Genomic DNA, 26,650 nt, shown 5'->3' on the forward strand with positions numbered 1-26,650 from the left:
AACGTTATAAACAAAACAATTAAAATAACATTTTTTAACGTTTTTCAAAATGTTTAAAAAAGATCTTACAAACGGTCCAAATGAAATGTTTTCTTTATATCATACAAATGTTTTCAAAGAAGAAAAGAAACGTTTTTCTAACATCCTTAGAATGTCATTGATATGATATAAGCAGAACATTTTAAGAATGTTGTTAAAATTTTGTAATCCTCACATTAAGACGTTTTACAAATGTCACAAAAAAACATTTAAAAAACGTTATAAACAAAACAATAAAATAACATTTTTGAATGTTTTCAAAATGTTTAAAAAACATCTTACAAACGGTCCACATGAAATGTTTTCTTTAGATCATACAAATGTTTTCAAAGAAGAAAAGAAACGTTTTTCTAACATCTTTAAAATGTCATTGATAAGATATAAGCAGAACATTTTAAGAATGTTGTTAAAATGTTGTTATCCTTAGATTAAGACGTTGTACAAATGTCACAAAAAACAATTCAAAAACGTTTTTAACAAAACAAGTAATATAACATTTTTTGAATGTTTTTCAAAAGGTTTAAAAAATATCTTACAAACAGTCCACATGTAACGTTTTCGTGATATCATAATAATGTTTTCAAAAAAGAAGAGAAACGTTTTTACAACATCTTTTAAATGTTATAAATATGATCTAACAAAAACATTCTAAAAATGTTGTAAAAATATTGTAATCCTTACATTTAGACGTTGTACAAATATTTAAAAAAAAACATTTAAAAAACGTTATAAACAAAACAATTAAAATAACATTTTGTTAACGTTTTTCAAAATGTTTAAAAAAGATCTTACAAATGGTCCAAATGAAATGTTTTCTTTATATCATACAAATGTTTTCAAAGAAGAAAAGAAACGTTTTTCTAACATCCTTAGATTGTCATTGATATGATATAACCAGAACATTTTAAGAACGTTGTTAAAATTTTGTAATCCTCACATTAAGACGTTGTACAAATGTCACAAAAAACATTTTAAAAATGTTATAAACAAAACAATTAAAATAACATTTTGAATGTTTTTCAAAAGGTTTAAAAAACATCTTACAAACGGTCCACATGAAATGTTTTCTTTATATCAAAGAAGAAAAGAAACGTTTTTCTAACATCTTTAAAATGTCATTGATAAGATATAAGCAGAACATTTTAAGAATGTTGTTAAAATGTTGTTATCCTTAGATTAAGACGTTGTACAAATGTCACAAAAAACAATTCAAAAACGTTTTTAACAAAACAAGTAAAATAACATTTTTTGAATGTTTTTCAAAAGGTTTAAAAAACATCTTACAAACAGTCCACATGTAATGTTTTCGTGATATCATAATAATGTTTTCAAAAAAGAAGAGAAACGTTTTTACAACATCTTTTAAATGTTATAAATATGATATAACAAAAACATTTTAAAAATGTTGTAAAAATATTGTAATCCTTACATTAAGACGTTGTACAAATATCACAAAAAACATTTCAAAAACGTTTTTATCAAAACAATTTAAAATCATTTTGTTAACGTTTTTCACAATGTTTAAAAAATATCTTACAAACAGTCCACATGTAATGTTTTCGTGATATCATAATAACGTTTTCAAAGAAGAAGAGAAACGTTTTTACAACATCTTTTAAATGCAATTAATATGATATAAGCAGAACATTTTAAGAATGTTGTTAAAATGTTGTTTTCCTTAGATTAAGACGTTGTACAAATGTCACAAAAAACAATTCAAAAACGTTTTTAACAAAACAAATAAAATGACATTTTAAAAAAAAAAAAATTTAAAATTCATACAGTCTACATGTAATGTTTTCGTGATATCATAAGAATGTTTCAAGGAAGAAAAGAAACATTTTCGCCACATCTTTTTAATGTTATATACATACAATATAATAAATAATACGATATTTTTAAAACATCGTAATAATTAAACTTAAACAAGGTACAGAAGCTATAAAATTTAGTTTCAAATTTGTTCTAAACATAGGCCTACTATTTTTGAACCAATGTAACAATGATAATTAAAGTAAAACAATCAATAATAAAAACATCATGGGCGTTCGAGAATCAAAACGTTCACACCAAACATAACGAAAGTGAAAACAAATAAACATTTTGTTTGTTGTTGACTGTTGACATATGTCCGTATTGACATTTTTCGTTCCCTAGCTCCCCCCCCCCCCGAATCCGCAGTATTTTTCCCAGCCGCCCCTCCCCCACCCCCAGCCTTGTTTTATTGACTTTTACGTGTAAATCGACTAAAACACACACATTTCTCAGTGAAATGAACAATTTTTCGTAACCTGGATATATAGCCTCCTACAGGGGCGGATACAGCCCTCATCCCCCCCCCCGCCCTAAGCCAAAAAAAAAAAAGTGCTCCTAACCCCCCCCCCCCCCCCCCCCCCCCCCCCTCCCCCCCCCGCTTATTTGCTGGCTGGCTAATTCGCCGCTAAATATTTTCTCAAGATTTGCCCCACCCTTTTTCCGCCGGCTGGATCCGCCCCTAGTAGGAGGATATATATCCAGGTTTTTACGAAAAATTGTTTATTTCACTGTGAAATGTTGCGCGTTTTAATTGTTTCATGTGTTAAAGTAAATAAAGAATGTCAAAAGAATGCCTGGAGGGGACCCCATTTTCATTTTTTGTTTAAAACCATTTTTTAAACCGGGCCTGTTAACCCCCCCCCCCCCCCTCCCCCGTGGATCCGCGCCTGGTCTCCAATGCAACCTCTGTTCCGCAAAACAATTGTGGTTTTTGAGATATTCTTTTCATGGCTATATTTCTGGCATCTTTAATATTCCTATCTTTGTTCTTTCTTTAACCATTTTCATATTGTGTAATTTATTTCAGTTTCTTTAATACTTCTTCATAATATTGATGGGTTTTTGCGGGGGAGGGGATGGTCAGTCACTTACTGCATGTTTTTGTTTTTATATGAGAAGGCATAAATAGGCACGATATTAAAAAAACGATCGTGTGCATTGCCACGTCTTTGACTTCTTGACAACATTAAATAAAGGGCTGAGTTCTTGCATGGAGGGGTCAGAAAGTTTGCAAAATGTGACGATAAAGAAACGTAATAAGTTACACTCTTTTAGGGACTCCTTCAAAACAATTCGACCTTAAACTGTTCAAAACCCCATTTTTTAGCCAGGAAATAATGTTGGCGATGGTTGCTCAATCATCCGACGTAACATGTTGTTTGTTTTGGGAACATTGAGTAGTAATTAAAAGAATTTCCAAAGATTAATATAGATTAATGTTTTTGTGTAAATACAAATAGGTTCAAAAATCGGATTCGGACAATTTACTGGCCCTCCAAACTCAACTTTCCCTATAAGTATACTTATGTTGTAGAATTAAGATGTTTATAAAATCTGTCTGTCTTAATTTGAATTATCAGAAGAATTAGCTAAATCCTCTATTGTTTTAATAACCTTGAACTGATCCAATAAGATGGAATTGTAACAATTTGTTTCTCTAATTCTCCAAGAGTTTTAAATCATAATTGAATGACATCTAAAGAAACGAAGCTGTATACTGAAATACAAAAGTCTATACCACCCTTCAAGACCATGACAACAAAGCAATATACCAGGCAAGTTAGTATACTTTCTTACAAAACTGACAAATTCGATTACAAAATTTATAATTTTTAAAAGGATTTTGATCGTTTAGTAGTATTATATTGAATTTCCCACATTATTTTCAGTCATGATGTTGCAGTGTTTAAAAAAAAATCTATTTCTTGCATGAATATAAATTATACAGATTATTATCATATTATTATTATCAATATGCTACGGTTTCAGTATTCGCTTTTTATGGTTGATATTAGTTGTCTTTATGTTATTCTGAACTATTATATGTTATTCATTTGTGTATTCATGTATTCGAATATGTTACTCAGAGATTGATTTTCAATAAAATGGCCTGTCGGAGGGTCACAAACTGAAGAAAAGAAGACTGGAACTCAAGTTAGGTTTGCTGCCATCTGGTGGTAGAGAACGAAATGTTTGATTTCAATTTCAAATATCCATTGATGTCAACTGTCAACTCTGCCATTTCGCCAGATATCATATATCTTCCTTTAAAACCCACAGTATGGGGAAAGGTTAGATTAACACCAGGAAAGAAGAATTGTAAGGGTATTCGAGGGCAATAATTTAACAAAGCGAGAAAGGATCGATGCAGTATTTACCAACCAAGCATAGCTCAGACTAGTACAAGTATGAGTACGAGTCCCACACATTAACTTATGTGTGGGAAAAAATAGTCGGTCTGAAGACAATGCTGCACTGGATCTGGATCGCTAGCTGCATGCTGGAGGCTGCCGGCTGGAACTACTTTAAAGATCATCATTTTGTCAAGGAAGTGAGTAATAAATTTCTATACTAAATTTTTATAGATCTAGTAAATCTTACAGATAAATGGGCGCTAGCGCGCTACTCTAGACCACACATTTCTACTTCTAGATTCTAGGTTAGGCCTAGGCCCTATAGGCCTACAAATTATACAGGCCTAGAGTCTACTTTAACTCCGGGAAGCTCCAACACCGGCGCCGCAGGCGTCGGAGCTTCGGTTGGTTTTGTTGGTTTCTCGTGTGGGCTAGTATTTAGTAAAACAGCCGATTGGGTGATATTATCATTAAATAGGTATCTGCAAAGGGAGTATGGTAGCGCGCCCAGTATTCGGTCTATTCCCAGTATTCGGTCAGACAGCCGTTTCAACAGATGTAACAATTCAAAAAATAATTTATGAGCCACGAAACTTGCACAAATCAGGCAGTTAAACAACTTTTCTTAACTCTCAAAATTAAATCAGATTTAGGGCCCCGGAAAGATCTCCAACTTAGCTCGAAATTGGTCAGTGTCGCACAACTTTCCGCACTTTCACGTTCTCTTAGCACATGCGCTAACATGCATAGCCATATGTAGAAGTCTATTGCGAAACAACTACGTGTGCTGTCCAACCAAAAAAATTCCTTTTTTTTTTTACGAGGGCTCTTTTCAGATTTTCCCTTAAAAAAATAGATTTTCTAGCCCCCCTTAATTATTTTGCGGTGGCTATTTTGGAGCTCAGGGGGGCTTTTTTTTTTTAAAGGTTGTATTTTTTTTAAACGCGGTTTTACCTAATTAAATTCCAAGCAAAGGCAAATATAGATACAATTGTAGCGTACATATGTCATGTAGAGTATTGCAGACATTCAGATAGACCTACCCATGATTTATTCACTTTGTGTTAAACGTGTGGCTTTATGATTTACATATACATGTAACTAAAACTTGCCAAAAGGAGTGTTTTGTTTAACTGTTCGTTTTTCATATCCTAAGAAAATATTATCACTGACACGCGGGCTAGGAATTAATTTTTTTATGGGGGCTACTTTTCCCCATTGCCTAAAAAAAAACCAAGGGGCTACTTCCTTAAAGGGATCCGGTAACTTTGTCTCAGATTCTGAAACAAAATTCTGGATTTAGCTCATGATGCAATGATATTTATAAACCTGTAGGTCAGTCAGGAACCCCATGACTTTTACCAGCCGATCGCCTGTCTAATTATCAAGATATTTATGATTGGAATTACAAATTTTGAAAACCGTTCGCCTGACGGTTTTCATAACACTACAGTCTATTGGGGAAAACGAGTATGGTAAAACCGGTCACTCAAGGATTTTTACTTTTTGGAGGCACTTCTTGATCATTTTGAAGCGCGATTTTTGTAGGGCTTCAATATTACACCATATCACAGACACTAATAACATGTAGGGCCGTGTATCTCAGATTTAACAATGTTAAACGATCCCTTTAAAGCCGTATTGTAAGCTGTAACAATAAGTTGTGTTTTTCCTTAGCCATCATACTACTAGCAACCAAATTGGTAGGTAATATGTTATTTAGTCTTTTTTTCTGTCCCAAATTTAATTGTTATCATGGACAATGCAATCCCATTAAAAAAAATGTAGACCAACTCCCTTTAAAATTGTGTTATTTAGACCATTTATTCAGTCTACTTCTTCCCTAACTCCAGGGAGCACCAGAGCCTGCATCGGAAATCGATTCAAACAGTGGGGAGGGGCACATTTTTTTCGAAATGTAAAGAAGTCAGGGAATAATTTTCCTCAAATTTTTTGATTAGCAATTTCAGCCGATGGATAAATATTTCAAATGAAACTCTGTACATTTCTATGGAAGAAAATTGCTACACAAAAGATATTTTGTATAGCAGTCATGCAAAAATGCATAGCAAATTGCGATGCGATACCAGGAAAATTATTCCCTGGAAGTAGTAATTACATTTTGACTGACAACGTTTTTCGACTCCTCTGGGCATCAGGACAACCACTTATACACTGTAATTATAATTTGAAGACGTCTTTGAAAGGAAAAAAGACGATTCCTCGTCCTTACCCAATTTATCCCACGTTGTGTATCGTTGATTAAAGGGATCGTTTAACAATGTTAAATCTGAGATGCATGGCCCTACGTGTTATCAGTGTCTGTGACATGGTGTTATATTCAGGGGCGTCTCTAGACCTTTTTCAGTGTCGGGGTGTAGAGGCCAACGATTACCGACAAAACTAGCCCCCAATTACCGACAAAATTAAATGTCCCAATATTTACAAATTTAAACCTATATACCCGGGGCCAAAGGCTAAATTGTATTTCCTAAGGACTATCTATAGTACTTGCGTACAGTATGCGCAAATGGTCATTTTCCTCTACGACATAAATATACAAATTATTTCGTCAACTTAGTCAGCATTATAGCTGTATATTTTAATGCAGGCGCGTAGCTAGGATCTTATTTTAGGGAGGGGCGGTAGTGAGCAAGCGATTCACTCAAAGCGCGCTCATTAGAGGGTGTGGGTGATAGGCCTCCCGCGCGAAGGGCAGAAGCTTAGACGTTTCCTTAAATTATTAGGAAAAGGAGACGATTTATTGTACCGTTCTCGACTGTTAATCCTTGTCTGAATGAACTTCCCCCCTCTCGCGCGAAGCACGAAAGCTTTGGCGTTTCATTAAATTATTATAAAAAGAAGACGATTTGCTGTACTGTTCTCGACTGTTAATCCTTATCTGAATTCATTTTCTCCCCCTTCCGCGCAAAGCGCGGTAAAGCTTTGACATTTCATTAAATTATGAGAAAAAGCAGACGATTGGGTGTACTGTTCTTGACTCTTAATCCTTATCTGAATTCAGTTCCCCCCTCCCGCGAAGTTTTGGCGTGTCATTAAATTATTAGAGAAAGTAGACGATTTGCTGTACCGTTCTCGACTGTTAATCCTTATCTGAATTCATTTTCTCCCCCTCCCGCGCAAAGCGAGGAAGCTTTGACGTTTCATTAAATTATGAGAAAAAGCAGACGATTGGGTAGTCTAGTTCTGGACCCTATATTGATTTTTGTTATTCGCCGACTATAAGCGTTAAGCCGAGTGATGCGATCCTTAGTGATCGCGAGTCCCCAACTAACTGCGCTAGACCAATTGCTTAATGTGACGTCAAGGGTCAAAAGTTCACAAACAAGTGATTCATAAATATTCATGAAGTTACTGTCAATCAAACTTCGCTCGCGATGTTTTACGTTTTACACGTGGGATTCTAGTCCAGAAAGGGTCAAAAGATCAAGCCTTATTACGTAATTTTGATAGCGCCCAATTATGCATAAACATACACGTACTGCTGTGTGCTACAGGTGTATGTGACATTTCGAACTCCCCTTGCCTCATGCACAGATGCCTAGCTAACTATACTTCGCTGCGCGAAACGCTTTCATTTAGCGTTCGGCAGGATTCAACGTTGTCTATTTGCAAGACCCTATTACAAAGCTATAAGGGTCATTTTTAAAGACGTGCACCGGAAATTGATAAATATTGGAAAATATATAACTTTAAATAATAATTGTGCATTATTGTTGTCATTTTAAATATATTTTGTTTAGATTTCAAATCAATATTTCCACTTTTTTGTGAAATTATCAGCATGCGTTTATGACGATAGACTAGGCCTTCAACACGCTGATATAAAATAAAGAGGGTCAAAGTCAAATATCATGCTTATATATGTCCATGCTTAGTTTTTGAGATGCCTGCCACTACCAAACTAAGCACAAGTTATTTATTAGAAAGATTCTATCATATCACACAATGACAATATTTCAGAAATTTTAATTTTTTATTGGCCCTTTTGACGTATTTTGTTAATAATATTTCAAGGGAACCTTGAAACCACCATTAGTTTCGAGTCATATTAAAGTAGATCAAATTATCTACATTTTGATACCAATCTCAACGGAATTGAAATTAATTAACAACGCAATATTAAAACGTTATTACCCATATATCAAAATTTGAAGTGCCTTTTTTCATAAGTTTCCAGGAAATTGTGCATGTAAAAATGTGAACTGCATACTCGAGGTGAAGGGGAATTGGGAGAAAGAGGAAGAAAAGGGGAAGGAGACAAGAATAGAAGGGGGAAGACAGAGAGGCGGAACTGATAAGAAACACTATATAGGGAGAAGACAAGGAGAAGGGAAAAAAGGTAAATTAAAAAGGGAGAAGTGCTGATTAAAAGTCAAGGTATTAACCTTACATGAGTGTTGCACATCATTAACCTACATTTATGTTTCCCTTCATATAGTACTTATATAATACTGGTTTGTGCAACTTTATGATTTCCTTAAAAATAACTTGCAAAGCAAGTCATAATCATCCATTTTATGGCATTGTAATACTTGTCATCATAGGAAGCCATGCAGTGGCATGTTATTATTGTGTTTATTCCACTATGAATTAATAACCCTAAAAGTCTTCCAGTTACGGTGGCAAGTATGTAATGTTCTTGTACAGAGGAGTACCCCCCTCCCCTCTGCATGAGCAATTTCATTGCAATTTGCATTGAACCAAACTTCTATTTTTGTTTAATACAGATTTTTTTGTTTCCCTTTTTTTTTAAATTCCATATTAAAACAAAAAAATCATGAAAGTTGCGTAGAAATGGCTTGCATTTCACACATCTGATAATGTGTTTGAATTCAACCTGAAATTGGCATTTTCCAATAAGAAAGTACATCTCCAAAGTATAAGTCTGAATAATACAATTATAAACTGAACTAGAATGTATGATGACATAAAATGTGTTACGAAGTCATCCATTACTGGTAAAATAAATCGTCATTCACAATAGAGCAGTTAAATGATAATCTCAGATTAACAAAAAAGACAAATCCACGAGAGTATTGGAAATTTTGGAAAACCAAAAAAAGTAATAAGGCCTCACGAATGATTTTGTACATCTTTTGTAATTTGAATGTTGCTCAAGTTAAAACAGGTGCACTAAGTTCACCAACCCGAAATAGTGTAAACATTGGACATGAATTATGAATTTGCTGTTTGAAATATATGTACAATACAGTTGTCAATGCAATCGTAATCACCAAGCGAGATGCATGTAACAGCGCTAGTATAGTTCGAAAACTTGGAAGTTAGATATGCAATGCCGCTATTGTTTCTATGTAGCTAGGCCTACATACAGTGTGTGCACCATGGACTTATACAGTGTAATACACTACGCATGTATATAACACAGTAGTTTATATCTTCAGACCTTATTGTATCTTTAGAGGAAATAATGTTAAAAGAGGAAGTTTTAATGGTCATTATACATTTAATTTGAATAAGAAGATTAATTTTGAGACAACATGGCACTTTTTAAGGAATTATATACAATCATTGTATCACCAGATCATACCAGATTTCCCCATTACTACTTCAAAATGCTGTCAAGCAAAGACTAGTACTTTGGCTTGGAGGCACGGCCAATTTCATGGATCTCCCTGAAAAATCTCAGGGAAAGTCGTTAACTTGGAGGAATTGGACTGGACCCTATTCTAGCGCAGTTAGTGGGGGAATCGCGATCACTAAGGATCGTATCACTCGGCTTAACGCTTATAGTCGGCGAATAACAAAAATCAATATAGGGTCCAGAAATAGACTAACGATTGGGTGTACTGTTCTCGACTTTTAATCCTTATCTGAATTCAGTTCTCCCCCTCCCGCGAAGTTTCGGCGTGTCATTAAATTATTAGAGAAAGTAGACGATTCGTTAAACCGTGCTCGACTCTAGTCTTAATTCTTGTCTGAACTCGGTTTACCCCTCCTGCAAGTTTTGAAGTTTCATTAAATTATTATAGAGAGAAGACGCTTCGTTGCACCGTTTGATCGACTCTTAATAAGCCCTATTTATATGAATTCAGTTTCCCCCTCTCGCGCGAAGCGTGGACGTTTTGACGTTTCATTAAATTATTAGTGAAAGAAGACTATTTGTTTAACCGTGCTCGAATCTTAATCCTTGTCTGAATTCAGTTTCCCCATTCCCGCGTGAAGCGCGAAAAAGCTTAGACGTTTCCTTAAATTATTAGAGAAAGCAGACGATTTGTTGTACCGTTTTTGACTCTTAATCCTTGTCTGAATTCAGTTTCCCCCTTCCCGCGTGAAGCGCGAAAAAGCTTAGACGTTTCCTTAAATCATTAGAGAAAGCAGACGATTCGTTATACTGTTTTCGACTCTTCTAAATGAAGTTTTCCCCTCCCGCGCAAAGCGCGTAATTTTTTTGTGTTTCATCAAAGTATAGAGAAAGGAAGACGATTCGAGAAAATACAAGTATTGTAGTTGTAGTTACTCTCGAAGCCGTCACAGCTGATAAAAAGTCACAGTTCGTAGGTAAAAAAACTTTGGTCGATTGACAATATACATCTCACCGACTTCATACTTCTGCAAGAATACTGACACAGCTGACCCGACACAGCAATTTATTTACCTTGCTTCCTTGACGACGAGACGACTCCACCCAACAAGTTCCCTCTCTCACCTCTCTTTCATTCCCCGTTTATTTTGTTTCTCTTTTCTCTTTTTTCTTTCTTCTTTTCCTTTTCTTTCTTTTCTTTCTTTTCCTTTTCTTTCTTTTTCTTTCTTTCCTCTCCTCCCTCTTTTTCTTTTTTCTCTTTCTTTATTCTTTTTTCTTTCCTTTCTTTTTCTTTCTTTCTTTCTTTCCTTTCTTTTTCTTTCTTTCTTTTCTTTCCTTTTCTTTTTTTCTTTTCTTTATCTTTTCTTTTTTTCTTTTCTTTCCTTTCCCTTTCCCTCTCTTTTTTCCCTCCGCCTTTTCTCTTTTTTTCCCCGACGGCAGCGCAACTTTACTGACAATATCCTGGAGATGCCCCTGGTTATATTGAAGCCCTAAAAAAATTGCGCTTCAAAATGATCAAGAAGTGCCTCAAAAAAGTAAAAAAAAAACTTTGAACGACCGGTTTGACCATACTCGTTTTCCTCAATAGACTGTAGTGTAATAAAACATTTTGACAAACGCAAAATTTGACTTCGATTTTCAATCATAAACATCTTGATAATCAGACAGGCGATCAGCTTTCAATTTCAACGGTCCTCTATAGCATGAATATTTATATTTGCTGCACCGCTACCGTGCATGAGAACTTTTTCTACGCCATGTTGAATCGACGATATACACTGTACAGTACATAATACATACATGTACGTGTTCATGTACATTTACAACATGGATGAATTGGTTTATGACAAGGAATCACCTATTTTTGCCTCTCATTTTTTTAATATTTAACTTTAGGAGGAAAATTATTCACAGTATCATGGTTTTGGTTTTTGTCATGCTACATGTACTGACCTGCTGAAAACAAGAAACTCTAACAAAACCCGTTTTAAAACTCGTTTTGGGGGGCTCACCATAACTGGATTAGGGCTTTAAGAATTCTAATACCATCAAGAAATGGGATCGAATATTTAAGATTATACAACACCTACATGGATCCTTGTCATTTGATTGGAGGATTGTTGGTCACATGATATTCAATAGATCTTCTATTGCACAGGCGTACATTTTTGGTTATATATGACTGCGTAGTGCGTACCTCTCTGCCGTGCGCGTATCCCTGCGTGTATCTGACGCGAAGGCAATCTGAATGTACATGTAATCTAGAAGACTTGAATCCAACTTTAAGTTATCTTTAATATAAGGAGTAAAGCATAATTTGTTGATTAAAGTATTAATTAGATCTTCTTCGATGTTGTATAAAACAAATAATGAATGTTTTTCATTCATTCAATAGTGCAAATATTTTCATTCCTTCAAAGATTAGCATTATTTCTTTTAACTCATGAAAATATTTGCACTATTGAACTCATAACCATTCATTATTTGTATATTACACACCAAGGGGTACAATCATCACAGCATCTATTGCATTGCTAATCAAATAGTGTGTAGTGAAGAATTCATGTGCATGTAGATGTACACTGTAGTCTGTACAGGTACATATAATCATGAATAAGAAAAACAATTGAAGCTGGAATGGAAAATGAGCTCAGAACTTTACTTTAAGTATGGCTCTTTTTTTATAGACCTATCTAGAAGGCCAAGTGCACCATAACATCAACCCTAACATGATTTGAATAGATAGAGAAAAATCAAACAAGCATACAGTAACACTGAAAATTACATCAAAATAAGTTTTAAAATAAGAAAGTTACAGCATTTCTAAGGTTACATTTTGGTATGCAATTGAGGAGCCAATGATGTCACACACCCACTATTCCATATGTATTTTATTATATATGAAATTTCAAATATCTCAATTTTGTATAGATTTGATAATAAAGAAGTCAAATTCTGAATTGAATCACAATAAGTTACCACATGATTTGTTCCATGATACTATGATAGTTTTACATTTTTGGAGCAAAAAATTAGAAAATTTGAAATGTTGTACAATAAAATACAATAAAATAGTGGGTGTGTGACATCATAGGCTCACACATGACAAAATGTGTATACTGACCATGTTATGCATTAGTATTTTGTGAAACTACATGTTTTACATGTAAAACTTTAAAATGCCATAACTTTCTTATTTTACATCATACTTTGATGAAATTGTTAGTGTTGTGCTTGATTGATTTTTCTTATTCAAATCAACTTGATGTCTAGTTGGACTTCCTCAGATCATTCATGACAAACTCTCTTTCCCCTTCCATACATTAGTGGAGTTAGTTGAGGCTGCATTGTGTACTGTACATGTAGTGCAAGCATGTAGTATTTTCAGTGATACATGTACATGTAGGTCCATAAAGTGGCTGGGGAGTGGCCTTGTGGTATTTGGCCAGAGGCTTAACCTCATGACCCCATGTACAAGCATGGACCTACTATGTCCAGTCCATGCTAAACTCTCTATCAAGTCCCTGCATGTACACTGTACAATGTACATGTACATACAATCAGGAAGAAGAACAAAAATTGAAGCTGGAATGGAAAATGAGCTCAGAACTTTACTTTAAGTATGGCTCTTTTTTATAGACCTAGAAGGCCAAGTGCAACATCAAGCTGATTTGAATAAGTAGAGAATAATCAAACAAGCATAACACTGAAAATGTCATCAAAATAAGATTTGAAGAAAGAAAGTTACAGCATTTTTAAGTTTTACATTTTTTTCATGAAACAGTGTTACAAATAACGTGGTTGGTATGCAAATGAGGGAGCCGATAATGTCACACTATCACTGTTCTTTATGTACATGTATTTTATTATATGAAATTTCAGGTATATCGATTTTTTTTCATCAATTTAATATTAGAGAAGTTCTCAATTGAATCACAGTATACAATAATGTTGATTTTTCATTACATGAGAAGAAAAACTACTGGTATGTTTTACATTATTGGAGCAAAAAGATGAAATACCGGTATTTTAAGTTTATAAAACAAATTTCATAAAAGATAGTGTGTGACATCATAGGCTTACTCATTTGCATACAGACCACGTTATGCATTTACTGGTAAATTATAATCACTGTTTTGTGAAACTACAGTATATACTACAGTACAGTACATACTACAGTACATACTACAGTACATATGTAAAACTTTAAAATGCCTCATAACTTTCTTATTTTACATCATACTTTGATGAAATTGTTAGTGTTGTGCTTGATTGATTTTTCTTATTCAAATCAACTTGATGTCTAGTTGGACTTCCTCAGATCATTCATGACAAACTCTCTTTCCCCTTCCATACATTAGTGGAGTTAGTTTAGGCTGCATTGTGTACTGTACATGTAGTGCAAGCATGTAGTATTTTCAGTGATACATACACATATAGGTCCATAAAGTGGCTGGGGAGTGGCCTTGTGGTATTTGGCCAGAGGCTTAACCTCATGACCCCATGTACAAGCATGGACCTACTATGTCCAGTCCATGCTAAACTCTCTATCAAGTCCCTGCATGTACACTGTGCAATGTACATGTACATACAATCAGGAAGAAGAACAAAAATTGAAGCTGGAATGGAAAATGAGCTCAGAACTTTACTTTAAGTAGGGTCCATGCTTTAAGTATGGCTCTTTTTTATAGACCTATCTAGAAGGCCAAGTGCACCATAACATCAAGCTGATTTGAATAAGTAGAGAATAATCAAACAAGCATAACACTGAAAATGTCATCAAAATAAGATTTGAAGAAAGAAAGTTACAGCATTTTTAAGTTTTACATTTTTTTCATAAAACAGTGTTACAAATAACGTGGTTGGTATGCAAATGTGGGAGCCGATAATGTCACACTATCACTGTTCTTTATGTACATGTATTTTACTACATGAAATTTCAGGTATTTCAATTTTTTCATCAATTTAATAATAGAGAAGTTCTCAATTGAATCACAGTATACAATAATGTTGATTTTTCATTACATGAGAAGAAAAACTACTGGTATGTTTTACATTATTGGAGCAAAAAGATGAAATACCGGTATTTTAAGTTTATAAAACAAATTTCATAAAAGATAGTGTGTGACATCATAGGCTTACTCATTTGCATACAGACCACGTTATGCATTTACCGGTAAATTATAATCACTGTTTTGTGAAACTACAGTACATATTTTAAAATTTTAAAATGCCTCATAACTTTCTTATTTTACATTATATTGTGATGAAATTGTTATTGTTATGCTTGTTTGATTTTACTTCAAATCAACTTGATTTCACTTCAAATCAACTTATGTCCAGTTGGACTTGGTCTTTAAGCTCCTTACATACTGTATGTGTAGGTCATTTATATCATTTGTATGACAACCACTCTTTCCCCTTTCGTACATTAGTGTATAGTTACATTTAGTTACATGTAAGCCTGCACTGTATCTCTTTGGTAGTGCAAGCAATGATGTTCATCTAAACAGTGGCTGGGGAGTGGCCTTGTGAAAGGCACTGGTATTTGGCCAGAGGCTTAACCTCATGACCCCATGTACAAGCTACTTGGTGCTCCCATAGACCTACCACCAACGGTGCTCCATACTCCTTTCACATTTGTTTTGCTTAAAGGGATCGTTTAACAATGTTAAATCTGAGATACACGGCCCTACGCGTTATCAGTGTCTGTGATATGGTGTAATATTGAAGCCCTAAAAAAATTGCGCTTCAAAATGATCAAGAAGTGCCTCAAAAAAGTAAAAAATCTTTGAGTGACCGGTTTTACCATACTCTTTTTCCCCAATAGACTGTAGTGTTATGAAAACCGTCAGGCGAACGGTTTTCAAAATTTGTAATTCCAATCATAAATATCTTGATAATCAGACAAGCGATCGGCTTGTAAAAGTCATGGGGTTCCTGACTGACCTAAAGGTTTAAAATTATCATTGCATCATGAGCTAAATCCAGAATTTTGTTTCAGAATCTGAGACAAAGTTACCGGATCCCTTTAAAGGTAAAGACTAGTATTGGAAACGCCCCAATTTCAATAAATGAAATGGTAGCTCTTATTACCAATCATGTGAAAGAATATGTTTTGACTAATACATGTAGATGATGATAAAATTTATGCCGGGAAACCGCTTATTAATTGATATATTTGGTAAATTAGTTTCTCTATTGGGATGTGAGAGATAAACGCACATGTCCCGCATGTGTGCCTAGTCCCATATACATCTTTCTGTGTACAGTGCTTGTAACTTTACCAAGACTGGACCAAATATCTTATCATTTTGATGATTTCAGAACCTTGCAGTACTACCATGGACTTACACACCAATACTTACATGTATATGCTAGATGATCAACCTTTTCTGATCGATTCCATGTTTCTTTCACAATGCAATAGCATGACCATAACTGGTCTTTATCTTTTACCCTTAATTTTGCTTAGCCAAAACATGTACTAACTTTTGGGGCTTTTCACACGGGTCAATGTCGCTATTCATAAGGACCGCTATTCATAAGGTCCGCTATTCATAAGGTCCATTATTCATAAGGACCGCTATTCATAAGGTCCGCTTTTCATAATTGGAGAAAAGGGTCATTATTCATAAGGACCGCTATTCATAATCAAAGAAGAGGGTCGGTATTCATAATATTAGAAGAGGGTCGCTATTCATAATAGGAAAACGGGGTCGTTATTCATAAGGGTCCCTATTCATAATATTACAAAAGGGTCGGTATTCATAACACAGAAAGAGGGTCGCTATTCATAATACGAAATGAGGGTCGCTATTCATAATACAAAATGAGGGTCGCTATTCATAATGCAAAATGAGGGTCGTTATTCATAAGGGTTATTATTCATAAGGGTCATTATTCATAATAAGAAATGAGGGTCGCTATTCATAAAAGGAGAAGAGGGTCGCTATTCATAATAGAAGAAGAGGGTCGCTATTCATAATAGGAGAAGAGGGTCGCTATTCATAATAGAAGAAGGGGGTCGCTATTCATAATAGAAGAAGAGGGTCGCTATTCATAATAGGAGTAGAGGGTCGCTATTCATAATAAGAAATGAGGGTCGCTATTCATAATAGAAGAAGAGGGTCGCTATTCATAATAGGAGTAGAGGGTCCCTATTCATAAAGAGAAATGAGGGTCGCTATTCATAATAGGAGAAGAGGATCGCTATTCATAATAGAAGAAGAGGGTCGCTATTCATAATAGGAGCAGAGGGTCGCTATTCATAATAAGAAATGAGGGTCGCTATTCATAATATGAGAAGAGGGTCGCTATTCATAATAGGAGAAGAGGGTCGCTATTCATAATAGAAGAAGGGGGTCGCTATTCATAATAGAAGAAGAGGGTCGCTATTCATAATAGGAGTAGAGGGTCGCTATTCATAATAAGAAATGAGGGTCGCTATTCATAATAGAAGAAGAGGGTCGCTATTCATAATAGGAGTAGAGGGTCGCTATTCATAAAGAGAAATGAGGGTCGCTATTCATAATACGGCCCCCCCCCCCTCGGCTACGTTCCTCGTCCTGTAGGGGGGGGGGGGGCGATATATAGCCCTGAATAGTTGTCTCTTTTTAAAGTAACTAAATTTTATCTGTTATCTTTGATAATTATATAGAGCCAACCCCTGCTCATGTGGTGACGAAAAAAAAGTAAAACATAACACACATGTAATCCTATCGTAAATTTTCCTCCTTGTTGGAATTCTTGCCCCATCACCCTGCCCCCGACTGATCTTATCCAGGCTACGCCACTGAGATATTAGGTACGCCAAGCAGGCCCATTATCCATTTTAGCTTGCTATGTAAGAAACTAGTAATTGTTTATACGACAATAATGTTTTTGTAGAAAGTAATTTTTATTAGGACTTATGGACCTACAAATTACTGAGCGGAATTGGACCTGACAATTGGACCTAAGCCCAGTATCTACCGATCCCCCGAGCCCCCCCCCCCCCATCAGTACGCCCCGGCGCGGATCCAGAATTTTCCAATTGGGGGGGGGGGGGACGGAAATTTGAAAAATGCGCAGACCGTTTTTTCAACTCAACATACCAATACTGACAAGGTCATATTAGAAGCACGATACGGGTACCTAGAAGCAGGAACAATTTTGGAAAGGGGTGCAAGCTCACTCCACGTCTCTTGTCCGATATCAACATTCCCCGTTTTTAAGATATACATTTTTTTGACATTTTCATCTGGGGGGGGGGGGGGGGGGGCTAAAGCCTCTTGCCCGATTATTTTCTAGTTCACAATTCTGCTTGTGAGCGAAACGAGCGAGCAAAAATTTGAGCATTATATGTTTTTTGTGAAAGTGTTATTTATCACCAAGATAAACGAGAAAAGATATCAAAAATTCATATTCGGGCAGCTTGCTGCCCCCCCCCCCCTCCCCTCCCCCCACCCATTACGCGCGAAAGCTTTGAACTTTCATTAATTATTAGAAAAAGAAGACGATTTATTGTACTATTCTCGACTCTTAATCCTTGTCTGAATTCAGTTTTCCCCCTCGCTTTTACCTTTCATTAATTATTAGAGAAAATTACGATTTGTTGTACCGTTCTCGATTCTTAATAATTGTCTGAATTCTATTCCCCCCTCTTGCGCAAAGCGCGTAAGCTTTGACCTTTCATTGTTTAATGCAATTATTAGAGAAAAAAGATGATTCGTTGTTCCATTCTCGACTCTTAATCCTTGTCTGAATTCAGTTTCCCCCCTCCCGCGCAAAACGTGGAAGCTTTGATGTTTCATTAAATTATTAGAGAAAGAAGAGGATTTGAAGAGAAATGAATATATGATATGAATAGCGACCCCCTACTCCTATTATGAATAGCGACCCTCATTTCCTATTATGAATAGCGACCCTCTTCTCCTATTACGAATAGCGACCCTCTTCTCCTATTATGAATAGCGACCCTCTTCTCCTATTATGAATAGCGACCCTCATTTCCTATTATGAATAGCGACCCTCTTCTCCTATTATGAATAGCGACCCTCTTCTCCTATTATGAATAGTGACCCTCTTCTTCTATTATGATTAGCGACCCTCATTTCCTATTATGAATAGCGACCCTCTTCTCCTTTTATGAATAGCGACCCTCTTTTCCTATTATGAATAGCGACCCTCTTCTCCTATTATGAATAGCGACCCTCTACTCCTATTATGAATAGCGACCCTCTTCTCCTATTATGAATAGCGACCCTCTTCTCCTATTATGAATAGCGACCCTCTTCTCTTATTATGAATAGCGACCCTCTTCTCCTATTATGAATAGCGACCCTCTTCTCCTATTGTGAATAGCGAACCTCATTTCGTATTATGAATAGCGACCCTCTTCTCCTATTATGAATAGCGACCCTCTTCTCCTTTTATGAATAGCGACCCTCTTCTCCTATTATGAATAGCAACCCCCTTCTCCTATTATGAATAGCGACCCTCATTTCCTATTATGAATAGCGACCCTCTTCTCCTATTATGAATAGCGACCCTCTTCTCCTATTATGAATAGCGACCCTCTTCACCTATTATGAATAGCGACCCTCTTCTCCTATTATGAATAGCGACCCTCTTCTCCTATTATGAATAGCGACCCTCATTTCCTATTATGAATAGCGACCCTCTTCCCGTGTTATGAATAGCGACCCTTATAAGTAATGAACCTTATTTCGTATTATGAATAGCGACCCTCTCGTCGTATTATGAATAGCGACCCTGATTTCATATTATGAATAGCGGTCCTTATGATTAATGACCCTTATTATGAATTATGAATAGCGACCCTCATGTCACGTTATGAATAGCGGTCCTTATGATTAACGAACCTTATTTCATTATGAATAGTGACCCTCTTTTGCCATTATGAATAGCGGACCCGGAAGTACGGGAATTTGCACGTTATGAATAGCGGTCCTTATGAATAGCGGACCTTATGAATAGCGGTCCTTATGAATAGCGAATAGACCCCTTTCACACAAGTATGCTTTTTTAAGTCCTGTAATAAGAAAATTCATGCTGTTCTCACTGCAATTAATTTTCCCCATACTGTAGCTGTGAAGCGTGAATATTCACTGATTCACTCCATTGCGTAGTACCTGAATTTTTTCGTTTCTGTTCTCATTCATTTGCCTTGCACTGCAATTGTGGAGTTAGCACCACATTTGCGGGATAAGCCATGCAGCTATTTTGCAGGGCCAGCTAACCCTGTACTATACATGTAGGTGGGGCTGACCCACTTTGGTAAATATGTGTTTGAACAGAAAGTGGAATAAGCTTAAGACCAGACTATAGCCTAGGTGGGGCTAAGACCCCCCTTCAACCCCACCTACAGTACATGTATAGTCCGGGGTTAAAGGTATAGACAAGTTCTGGTCATGTGATTGCATTGTGAAAGAAACATGGAATCAATCATAAAAGGTTGATCATCTAAAATATAAGTATTGGTGTGTACTGCAAGATTCTCTGGGATCGTCAAAATGATAAGAAATTTTGCCCAGTCTTGGTAAAGTTACAAGACATGTATATAGACAGGATTTTAATACTTAAAGGGAAATAAAACCCAAATAGACAACTACTCTTAATGAAAACAGATAAACCAGAGAAGCAAACTGATGAAAGATTCAATTAAAACTGACGAAATATAAAAAAGTTATGAATTGTTGAAAGTTGTAATCACTATACGTATGGGAACTTCAAATTGGCTGAAGCGGTAATGTCAATGTGATGTAGTGCGGGACTAATTTCCCATCTGTTCCAACATATGAAATAAACTACATGTACAGGTCTACATGTATAATGAATGTTTAATGTTTAAAAGGACAAAAAAAAATTGTGATTACTCTTTTTTTTCCATCTTTTTTCCATCTTTGTTTTCATTTTTCAGAGACATGGGCAGAAGTCTGCAAATAAGCACTTCCAGACTTGGACTTGGACTTGGAGTGAATCAGTACTTTGGATATATGCTACCTCTGTGTTTTTTTTTTTATCCCACAGAAAGTTTGACATGGAATTGAGGGGGGGGGGGGTGCAATATAGTTTTAATCCACACTTTTGTGAAAAATGAGTTACATCCATTTCCATCAGCTTTCTAGATTGTTCTTCATCTTCTGACAATTAAAAAAAAAGGAAATCAACTGATTAATAGGGAAATGAATAAATATTCTTCTCCTGAAAACAAGCAATTATCTGAACACAAAAAAAAAGTAACTCCCCCTTAATCAAAATGGCGTAGCTTTTTAAAGAAAAGGTTTTGAGCAAAATAAATTGGCAGGACTGTTCCTATATTTATTGACTAACTTTTCTCCCGAAATAAAATTGCTCCATTGAGTAATGCATGAGTGGACAAACAGGCAAAATTTTTCACTTTTCAAAAGTCACAGTGGTTATGTTTTATGCTGTTTTGACAGTACATTTTAGCTTTTCTTACACTATTTTTACACTATTTTTAAAGTTTGCTCACCCAAGCATGACACGATTACAACCTCTTGAGTTCACACAACTTGTGATGAAACATTTTAGTTAAAAAATTATTAATTTTGCTCACCCAACAATAATATTGAAAAAAGTGTTGGGATAGGTGTAAGGTGGTCAAGCAATGTATGATAAACAACAACAACACAAAAACATGCACCAGAAACTAAATTCGCTAAAATCTTGTTTCACAGAATCCCCTAAATGACCCTTACAAGTATGACTTTAGAAAAGTGAGAGTGACAATTTTCCCTTTAATGTTTGCTCATTCATGCATGACTTGGTAAATCAATCATATCTTCACAGAAAAGTTAGTCAATAAATATAGGAACACTCCTGCCAAGATTATTTTATTAAATACCTTGTCGTTAAAAAGTTACGCAATTTGGATTGAGGGGGAGTTACTTTTTGTGTTGTGTTCAGCATGAAAAATGTGCTAACCCATGCATTCCATTCTGGAGGCGCCCATGACAGATATTGTTTGGTAAAGAAAAGTGCATAATTTGTCAACAAAATGAATTTTATTCTGCAAAGAACACAAGGGATCTGACTTTCAAGATACATGTATGTAAATTTATTATTTTTGTCTAAAAGGGAGTTAGATGCACAAATATGAATTTAAATTATAATTTTTGGTCATTGGAGGATAGCACTGTATTCATTTAAATTTTTTGGAGGTGTTTATTTTTTCAAATGATTTCCAGTTTAAATTAAACATAAAGGTATTTAGTGGTAGACAGAGATTAATCAGGTTTCCATGTATAATATGCTACATGTACCCTCCATAAGTCAGATCTGATTTCACCCAAGTTTTATTTATTATTACACTTATGGCAATGCAATGATTAAGTACCGGTACCAAAGTGAAGAGTAAACATCAGCCTTGGAGTTGGCACTAGTAGGCGCATTTATACTGTCAAATACCTCATTTTGAAAAGTCGCGATGTTTCGCGCACCCTTTTACACTTGTGCGGAAACATCACCTACTGAAAAGCTCAGTGATGTCTTGGCGTGTTTCAGTTGGTAATGCGCATGCGCAGCACTCCGATGCAAACACTTTCCTCTTTCTATCTTCCCTTGTTATTCTTTGTTTTTCCTTCTATCGCCTTCTCTTATGTTATTCTTTATCACTTCCTTCTATCACTTTCTCTTTCTGTGTTTCCTTATGTTATTCTTTATGTATTCCTTTTATTACCTTCTCTTATGTTATTCTTTGTTTTTTTGATCATTCTATCACTTTCTCTTTCTGTCTTTCCTTATGTTATTCTTTGTTTCTTCCTTCTATCACTTTCTCTTTCTGTCTTTCCTTATGTTATTCTTTGTTTCTTCATTTTTGTATCACCCAGGCCTGATAAAACCCGATTTAAATCGGTTTCCCGATTTTTTTTAATTTTTCCCGATTTTTTCCCGATTTTTTTTTTTTTTCCCGATTTAAAAAAAAAAAAAAAAATCCAGATTTTTTTTTTTTTTTTTTTTTACCAATTTTTTTTTTCTTCTCTAGTTTATCCTGATTTTCCCGATTTCCCTATTATTTTCTCTATTCTTCCCAATCTTGCCCTATTTTTTCCCCAATTTTGTCCCAATTTTCTTACTCGAAAGGGGGGAATGTTAAAAGCCATTTTTTCCCCGCGAATCCTCTTTTTTTTTTTTACTCAAGGGGGCGTGGTTGAGGGAAAAACAAAAAACCTATTTTTTTTGTAGTGCTCACTATCACCCCTGATCACCTTCTCTTATGTTATTCTTTGTTTCTTCCTTCTATCACCTTCTCTTATGTTATTCTTTGTTTTTTATCATTCTATCACTCCCTCTCTCTGTGTTTCCTTATGTTATTCTTTATTTATTCCTTTTATCACCTTCTCTTATGTTATTCTTTGTTTTTTAATCATTCTATCACTTTCTCCTTCTGTCTTTCCTCATGTTATTCTTTGTTTCTTCCTTCTATCACTTTCTCTTTCTGTCTTTCCTTATGTTATTCTTTGTTTCTTCCTTTGGTATCACCTTGTCTTATGTTATTCTTTGTTTTTTATCATTCTATCACTCCCTCTTTCTGTGTTTCCTTATGTTATTTTTTGTTTCTTCCTTCTATCACCTTCTCTTATGTTATTCTTTGTTTTTTATCATTCTATCACTCCCTCTTTCTGTGTTTCCTTATGTTATTCTTTGTTTCTTCCTTCTATCACCTTCTCTTATTTTATTTTTTGTTTTTTATCATTCTATCACTTCCTCTTTCTGTGTTTCCTTACGTTATTCTTTGTTTCTTCCTTCTATCGCCTTCTCTTATGTTATTCTTTGTTTTTTATCATTCTGTCACTCCCTCTTTCTGTGTTTCCTTATGTTATTCTTTGTTTTTATCATTCTATCACTTTCTCTTTCTGTCTTTTCTTATGTTATTCCTTATGTTATTATTTGTTTCTTCCTTCTATCACCTTCTCTTATGTTATTCTTTGTATATATCGTTCTATCATTTTCTTTAAGGACGACATCTAGCTCCGCTCCTAAAGTTATGTCACCTAACATCGCGATGTTACAACTGCAAGCGTTTATACTTGCCAAACACGCCAAAACACGCCAAAAGATCACACTTCGATTTGGAATGTTTTGGAATTGGCATTTCTGCCGGTAATGCGTAGTTGCCCTTAGTAACATCACAGTCAGGCTCCGGTTTGGCATTTTTTGGCGTGTTTGGATGACAGTGTAAATGCCCCTAGTGTAACCATTATAAACTGTTTCAGGAAGCACTCGTGCATTAACAAAGGCAATCGCATATTTTTTATGGAGAGGGGGGGGGGGGGGGAGGAGGGATTGACACACCCCCCCCCCCCCCCCCCCCCACAGTAAGGATAGGGTTTAAGTTGGTCTTGCATGCAGCTTCCTGAAACGGTTACACTGGTGCTAACTTCAAGGCTGATGTTTACTCTTCACTTTGGTACTTAATTAGTGCAGTACCACAAGTGCGATGATAAATAAAATGTTGGTGAGTGTGAAAAACCAGTTCTTATTACTTTTAGAGGGCAGTGTATTTCACTCAGAGTAAATTTTAATTTTTAGTTACTACTTTACATTGCAGAACACTTTTTACACTGTTTCTTATTGGTTAGCACTATATTGCTCTGAAAAAAGCATTGATTTTTTGTTTTGTTTTGTTTTGTTTAGGGGGGGGGGGTAATTGTTTAAAACTTGATGTCATTTTCCAAAACTTCCAAAAAATATTATCAAAAGACACACTTGGGGGTTAACACTTTATTGCACCTACGCCCTTGGCTAGAATAGTATTTTTAATTAGCTCAACTTGAACCATTCTTAGTAAGATTAGAAATGTACTTATTAATTACTGTTTTGTAGTTATTAACCACTTGACTGCTACCCATATGTGTATGTATGCCTGTGCTTACCACGTACATGTACGTGCTTAGGGCAGTGCACTTTCAAGACCATAGCACTGCATAATGCCAAGCCCTGCTGTGTAATTAACACTGCTATGATGTTATACAGGTCTTGAACAGTAGATGGCGCTCTTCCAAAAAAATATGGTTTTGATGTGTACAGTGTACAGTTTTTGTCAGGTTTTTGTACAGTACAAAAATGCTGTAGCACAGGGGGTATGAACGCGTTTTAAGCCAATAGCAGTCAAGTGGATAAGCTGTGGAAAAAATAGACAAAACATTTGATTACTTTCATAATTTGCAATATGTTCATTAAATGCAACATATTATTTTTATTATTATTGTTATTATTATTAGCCATCAAGTGTTATGATAATAATAATAATAACACATGTAATAGTAAAAATTATATTGCAGAATGCATTGTGATAATTTGTCATTTATTTTTAAAGTTATAATCCATTATATGCCATTGTTACATCTACTATTATCAAAGCCATAGTTACAAGAATTAGTTGTTGGTATTCAACTAACAACCCTAAAAAAGCTGAGTCTTATGAATCCATCTCACAGCTAAGGGGGGGGGTGGATCTCCACCATAAGACCTCGATGGTCAACCACGCGTTCGCCACAAAAGTCTGCATGCACGTCACCCACAAATTAATGTTCAAAACTGTTTACCGGTGGTCAATTTCATTAATTCAATAATCAATTGATTATGCTGATTTATGCGAGTTCTGAACTTTGCTCTAATCAAACTAAGCTTCAAAACTGCCAATTTTGTGTATAGACACTCTCTGTAAGACTCTGATCAAATGTTCTTTTAAAAATTTGGTATCAAAAGTTTTTCTTATGTGTTTTATTATTATTATTTTTTTTATTTCTTACTATTTTCTTTGTTTTACAATTTTTTTTTATATTTTTTTTTTAGATGGAATTTGTCGATGACACATTTACGATCATAAACAGCATGGAATCGATTGGTTTTAATCAGTAAAGGCAAGAATAATATACATTTATGAATTTTGGCTGAAAAAAATTTTGTATTGGAATTGTACATGAAGCCATGTTTTTGAGCAATGTTTGGTCTGAGGTGCGCAACTTCAAAACCACATGTGTGGACGTCGCGAATTTGGACAAAAAAATTGTGCAAGACTCAAAAGAAAAAGTCAATACACACTGTGTCTACTGCGTTGCAGGCATGTTGCGTGAAACGATGGGCCTTTTACTGTTAAGATGGTATGTACATGTAGATGAAAAATGTAATGCTGATGCTAGAGGTGCAGCTGTAGTACTTTGGCTCTTTATATGCAATCATTTTTGATATATTATCTTTGTAATCATATACATGTACATAAATTATGTATGCTTGTTATATAGTTTATAGGGCCTACAGGGTAACCTTATTACAAGATCTTCACCTTGTTATCAGGCTTTCAGTGGTACCTCATTAAGAGCGGTTCCTCATGTTACCTTGCTGTAAATTGAAAACCCATGATAATAATAATATAACATGTGTAGGGGAGACTGGAAGTTCAGTGGGACACTCCATTATCTTAATAAATATGAAGACAATGTTAAATTCATTTACATCAGTCAAAAGGCTTCACTCAATGCCATTTAAAAATATGCCAAAAACCACTGTAAACTTGTTCACACAAGTACAGGATAAGCGCCTTATTTTCACTACTTTTATTACTGATTTTAAACATTTATTCAGATTTGTTTTTGCGGTTCCGAACGGGTGATCTGACATTTGCTCCTGCGACAATTGCTCGCCTTATTTTCTTCAAAGGTATAGGGTTATGGTTCTGGTTGTGATAGGTTTCTTGGTTCAGAATAATAGGAGGATAAGGATTAAGGTTAGTGTTAGGTTTGGGTTTAGGGTCCATGATTGGCTTAATATGCAGACTTTCCATTGGAGCAAGTGTAGCCAGAACAAATGTCATGGAATCTCCCAAGTGGATACCCCTTGTGATAGT

The 26,650-nt window shown here is 35.2% G+C and overlaps 1 long non-coding RNA gene across 2 annotated transcripts; it reads left to right on the plus strand.

Annotated features, from left to right (window-relative positions):
• Window positions 1-4,071: 4,071 nt before the first annotated feature.
• LOC115920268 lies at window positions 4,072-25,841 on the plus strand. Of its 2 annotated transcripts, XR_004062283.1 has the most exons (3): window positions 4,072-4,405; window positions 20,699-20,785; window positions 25,600-25,841. It is a non-coding gene; the product is annotated as an uncharacterized LOC115920268 (long non-coding RNA). The 2 variants fall into 2 exon arrangements; XR_004062279.1 differs by lacking the exon at window positions 25,600-25,841 and having other exon boundaries at window positions 20,699-21,017.
• The last annotated feature ends 809 nt before the right edge of the window (window positions 25,842-26,650 follow it).

Source organism: Strongylocentrotus purpuratus, unplaced genomic scaffold, assembly GCF_000002235.5.
Source record: "Strongylocentrotus purpuratus isolate Spur 01 unplaced genomic scaffold, Spur_5.0 spur5_contig_791, whole genome shotgun sequence".
Taxonomy (NCBI): domain Eukaryota; kingdom Metazoa; phylum Echinodermata; class Echinoidea; order Camarodonta; family Strongylocentrotidae; genus Strongylocentrotus; species Strongylocentrotus purpuratus.